Source organism: Equus quagga, chromosome 7, assembly GCF_021613505.1.
Source record: "Equus quagga isolate Etosha38 chromosome 7, UCLA_HA_Equagga_1.0, whole genome shotgun sequence".
In the NCBI taxonomy this organism is placed as follows: Eukaryota; Metazoa; Chordata; class Mammalia; order Perissodactyla; family Equidae; genus Equus; species Equus quagga.
The window spans coordinates 559,917-565,438 of NC_060273.1; positions in this window are offsets into that span (position 1 = coordinate 559,917).

Genomic DNA, 5,522 nt, shown 5'->3' on the forward strand with positions numbered 1-5,522 from the left:
CAGGGTTACTCACAGAGAACTGCCTTCACATACAGTCAGGAGACAAGCTCAGAGAGGGACGGTGGCTTGAAGGCCACACAGCAAGCAGGTCTGAGCCCCACAGTTCCCTCCCCACCAGCTTTCTCCTGTTTTTGATAACGTGTTATTTTGACGTACTTTCAAACTTACAGAAACATAGCAAGGATAATGGTATTTCTCAATGCCCGTCACCCAGATTCCCCACTGTTAACGTTTTGCCACATTTGCTTTTTCATATTCATACTCGATTTTTTCCTGAACCATTTGATCATCAGTTGCTCCTAATTTTACCCCTAAAATGTTAAGTGTGTATCTTGTAAGGCCAAGGACACTGACTTGCATGACCGCAGCACGGTCAGGAAAATTGGGGATGCCACATGGGGAGGACCACCCTGCTCAGATGTCCCCAGGACCGTCTGCAGCAGGTCCAGGGCCACGCTCCCACTGCTCCCAGGCGCCCGTCCTGAGGGCCCTTCAGCCTCAAGCTCTCCACAGCAGTCTTGGTGTCTTGCAACACTGACGTTTTAGAAGATACTCAGTCAAGTGTCCCCGCGTGGGGCTCCTCTGGTGACTCAAGAAGGTCCAGCTCACATGCGCTTGGCAGGAACAGAACGTAAACCTGTGTCTTTCCCAGCGCATCATCCTGGGGCACGCATGGTATCTGTTTGTCCATCCTGGTGACATTAACTTGATCCACCAGGTTCTCTGCAAAGCTGCTTTTCCTTTTAACAAGTAATTTGTACGGGGACCTTTGTGACCACGTGAGTATTCCATCTGTTGTCACCCTCTGGCCCACTAGTTGCTGTCCCCTTGTGGGACTGTAGTGGGGCCTCCTTGGCAGCAGGCCTGGGCTGGGGGATCCAGAGTAACTGAACCCTTTGTGGGTGTTCCCAGAGAGCCTGGGCACAGAGCTTCGGGGCTAAGGTCTGTCTGCCTCAATGGGTGACCCCCAGACCCTTCTTGGAGAAGAGGGCTTGGGGCCCAGTGTAGAGGCCGTGAGTATCCCCAAGGGGAGGGGCAAAGACCCCCAGACTTCTCCTTTTGTCCCCCCACTCCCGACCTGGACAGAGGCTGGGTCTGGAGGCCTGGCCCCATCCTCACCCAGAGCCAGAGCCAGTGGGTGTGGGAGCCGCAGGGGCACTGTCAGTGTTCTTCAGACACTTCCCAGGCCTTGAACGTGCCTAGAATTACCCTTGACCACCCAACACGTGGGCACCTCAGCAGGGCTGACCCAGGACTCACGAGCAGAGGCTGTTCTGGGCTGTTTCGTCCTTGGCCTAAGGTCCCTCAGCGGCAGGGAAGCTGTCCTGTCCCTTCCCTGGTCCCTGGGGCCAGGCTTAGGACTAGTGGCACCCAAGACATCCTTACAAAGAGCATGCAGCTGTGTGGGAGGCCACCTCCTCTGTCCATAGGCCTCCTGGACACCAGGGAATGGCACCCGTTAGGCCCTCCCTCCACTAGGCCCCGCTGCCCCAGACCCTGCGGGTTCCTGCTGTGCCTTTCCACTCTGAGGCTGGGAGGTCAGAGGTCAGAGGAGACAGGAGCAGTGCAGGATCTGGGGGAGGACCACAAGCCCCTGCCGGGAAGTGGATGGAGCCTGCTCCCAGGATCACGCCCTGTGGACAGGTGCTGGCCTACGAGGCAGGGATGGTGGTGCCTGATCCTTAGGCGCTGCTGGAAAGGCTCACTGTGTGCTGATGCCACCTCCCTGCTTTGTCCTGGGCAACGGAGAACCGAGCAGTGGGGCCATGGCTGCAGGAGCCCGTTCAGGGGAAGTCCTGAGAGTACGAAGGGTGATTTTGATTTGAATTCTCTGAAAGGGGACGATAATAGCTTTTCAGCCCCTGTCCCTTCTGGGCAGCCTCTGAAACCAAGAAGGAAACATTAACCCTGGTGCTTCCAGGCCCTGGAGAGGGGCCTTGGGGACTCCAGAGCAGAGAGGGCAGGGCCAGGTCAGAGGCAGGCTCAAGGCTGGGTGCAGGGACCCCTGCAGGAGATGCCTGGCCTGACAACCCCCAAGAGCCCTCCCTTACCTGCCAGGTCGAGGTTTCAAGTAGGCAGGTGGGGGACAAGCACCTGCTGCCAGCTCCCGCATGCTGCTCCAGTCAATGCTCAATTCCTGTCCCCTCGGGGACTTGGTACCACCCCTACCCCATAAGCCTTTGCTGGCTGGCTGTTGTTTCTGTAAGCACTGTGTGTTGTGGGTGATGTGCCCTTTCTGTAAACGCTCGGGGCTTGCCCGCTGTAACCCAGTGTCCAGAGAATGACCACTCCTGGGGGGGGGGAGGACATGGCTTGAGCCAGTGCACAGGCAGGACCGTCATGAGCTGCATGCCCTGCCCATCCCTGGCCAGCCTCTGCCCTTGAGCGTCCCAACTCCTTGCTTCCCCAGAGGGCCAGGAGGACACCCGGAGGGCCTCCCCCTGAGGCAGAAGAGGAAGGCCCAGAGCTCCTTCACCAGGTGCTACCCACCCAACAGAGGGGCCACTTCCTCAGGAAGCTCCCAGGCCCTGAGCCAAAACAAAACGGCAATGTGCACACGGCGTGCTGCCCAGTAAAGGCTCGGGGTCACCCAGCATGGTGCTGCCCATGCAGAGGTCTGCTCTCTGTGAAGACCACCTGCTGCTGGAGGCACGGCCCAGGTTCAGTGCCCGCTTAGGAGGAAAGTTCTTGCCACCCCGTTCCTTGCCTGCTGGGAAGAGGTGCAGCTGGGTTGTCCTCAGCACAGCACTGGGGTGTGGTCATTGTGACAATGTGCTTGTTCCCTCTGCAAAGATCTGCTTTGTAGGGAGCCCTAACTCTTGTGGGGCCTTTCCCTAGCAAGTAGCATTCAGCACCTGATCCAGTAAGGGCTGCACTTGACTCAGCTTTGGCAACTTATTCTTTTTAATAGCTTTATTGAGGCATATTTTACATATCATAAAATTCACCCATTTCAAGTGCACAATTGAATGATTTTTAGTAACTTTGCCAAGAAGGAGACCATCACCAACTTTAGAACATTTTTATCACCTCAAAAAGAAACCTGTACCCATTAAGCACTCACTCACCATTGCCCCCTCCCCCAGGCCCTGGCAACCACTAATCTACTTTCTGTCTATAGATTTGGCTGTTCTAGATGATTCGTATAAATGGGACGCAGCACGTACTTTATTCCCTTTCCTGGAGGAGTACAGCCATTGAGTGGACAGACCACATTTGGTTTATCCATCCATCTGCTCATGGATGTTTGGGTTGTTTCCCCCTTTTGGCTATGGTGAATAAGGCTGCTATGAACATCCATGTCCAAGTTTTTGCATGGATGTATATCTTCAATTCTCTAGGAGTGGAAATGCTGCGTTATATGGTATTTTTATGCTTAACTTTTTGAGTTACTTATTATTAGTTACGTGCCGTATGTGAATATATTCTCATAAAAAATGTTATCAATGAAGAGAAAGGCACCCTTGATCTTCAACCTGAGGAAAAGATGCTGTCCCCGTGGTGAGCTTCCAGATCTTACCCTACACACGCATTACATTTCTCTACACGTAAATCTAGAATGAAATGATGTGTTAGTTTCTTTTAAGCATAAATATTGGCATTCTACTGGAGAGACTGTGCTGTCGTTTGCTTTTCTCTCACTTTGGTGTTGTCAGCACCTTGCCGTGTCGGCTCTGGGGACTGCATGAACCTGGCTGATTTAACAACTTTCTGTCAGGGACTCTGGATGGTTCCCCAACTTTCACCGTCACTACAGCCCTGCAGTGAAATTCTTTGGTCTCGTTTCTGAGGACTTCTCCAGGCTAAATGAGATGTGGAATTATTAGCCTGTCCAACCTCCCTCCCAGAGAGCTCTTCTCACATCATGGCCCACAGCAATGTTGCCAATCTGACAAGTGAAAAGAGTATTATTTTGCTTTAATTTCCATTTTGCAGAGTGAAACTGCATCTTCACATGTGTTCACAGGCTTTTCATACTTCTCCTTTGCCCATTGAGAAAAATCACCCATTGTGGAAATTAGTACCAGAAACCTTTACTAAACAAGCTGTGCAAGGCCTGTAGGGGGAGCTGTCACCCCTATCGCACATCGTGAGTTACACCAAATGAAACCCACAAGGAAGAGCTAAAGTCTTCCCTGGAGCAAAAACTTTGAGATGAGCTTTGATAACTGCAGCTATGTATGTTCAGCATAATCACCTGTTGTTTACAACTAACCAGGTCTTTCTGTCCCTTCTAGTATATGAGTGAGCTGTCTTTTCCAGGAAGTCAAGGTCCAGACGTCAAGATTCAGCCTCACAAGGCCAAACGCAGGCTGAAGGTGAAAACTAACCAGAGAAGTCCAGACAGTCAAGGGAAAAGAAATTCAGTCTTCAAGGCCAAACGCAGGCTGGTGGGAAGGCACCAACCAGCAAGGCCACATGCTCCCTCTCTCCTACCTAAATCCCCAGCACATGCTCTCGCTCCCCTACCTAAAACCCCAGATAAAACCTCTACCTTTTGCCTTCGCTGGATCTAACTCCCATCTCCTTGTCTGGCTGCTTTTCAATAATAAACCTCTTTCCTTGCCACAAGCCTGACGTTCCATTTATTGGCCCTCCTGTGCAGTGGGTAAATGAACCTGTGTTTTTGTTGGTAAGACAAACAAAGAGCGGACACTTGCATCTCCGGCAGAAGTACAACTACTTTCCTACTGAAGGAAGATTTCTCTCCCTGCCCGGCAACAGCTCAGCCAATGAGAAACGCTGCAGCCCAGCCAATGAGGAGCCATCCCCACCCTGAACTGTCACTCTTCCCCAATGGACTTTCCTCTAGAACAGCCCCGCCCCTCCCTCTTTCTCTCTATAAAGGCAGCTCCGTCCTTTGTTTTCCGGATTGGCCTATGGTGCACCATAGCATGCACATCCTGCGTTACAATTCTTTTGACTATTCCCAAATAAACTCGTTCTCAGATGGGATAAGAGACGAATTTGCCTTTAAGTTGACACCATCCAGCCTGTAAACACCCCCAAAGTCACGTCCTCCTGGAGACCTCCCGGGTCAAGCCGCAGCGCTCCACGGCCGGAGGCACCACGGTCCTCCCGGGTCGCCCCCTGGTCTGAGCCTGGGTGGGCCGCTCCCAGCCCGTGCTGCCGTCATCTCCCAGCCGCAGAGCAACAGCCCCGGAGCCCGAGGTTCCAGCCCGTCAGGCCCTCACCGCCGTGTCGTGACCTACGGCCCCCGCAGGGTGAGGGCGGACCCACAGGTCGGGCGACCGCAGCTCGCGGGCCACCGCGCCCGCCGCCCCGGCGCCCGCCCCGCGCCCACACCTCCCCGCCCCGCAGCCCCGCCGGCCCGCCGCGCGCGGAAGTCCCGCCCCCGGCCCCCCGAGTGCCATTGGCCGCTCTCGCCCCGCCCCGCCAGGGCCACGCCCCCGCCCAGGAGGGGGCGGCTCCCGAGAGCTCAGTTCCGGGGGCCACAGCGCCTGCTCTGGGGTGTCTGCGGAAGCAGCGGCCGCAGCTTGCTAGGGCTTTTGTCCTCTCGG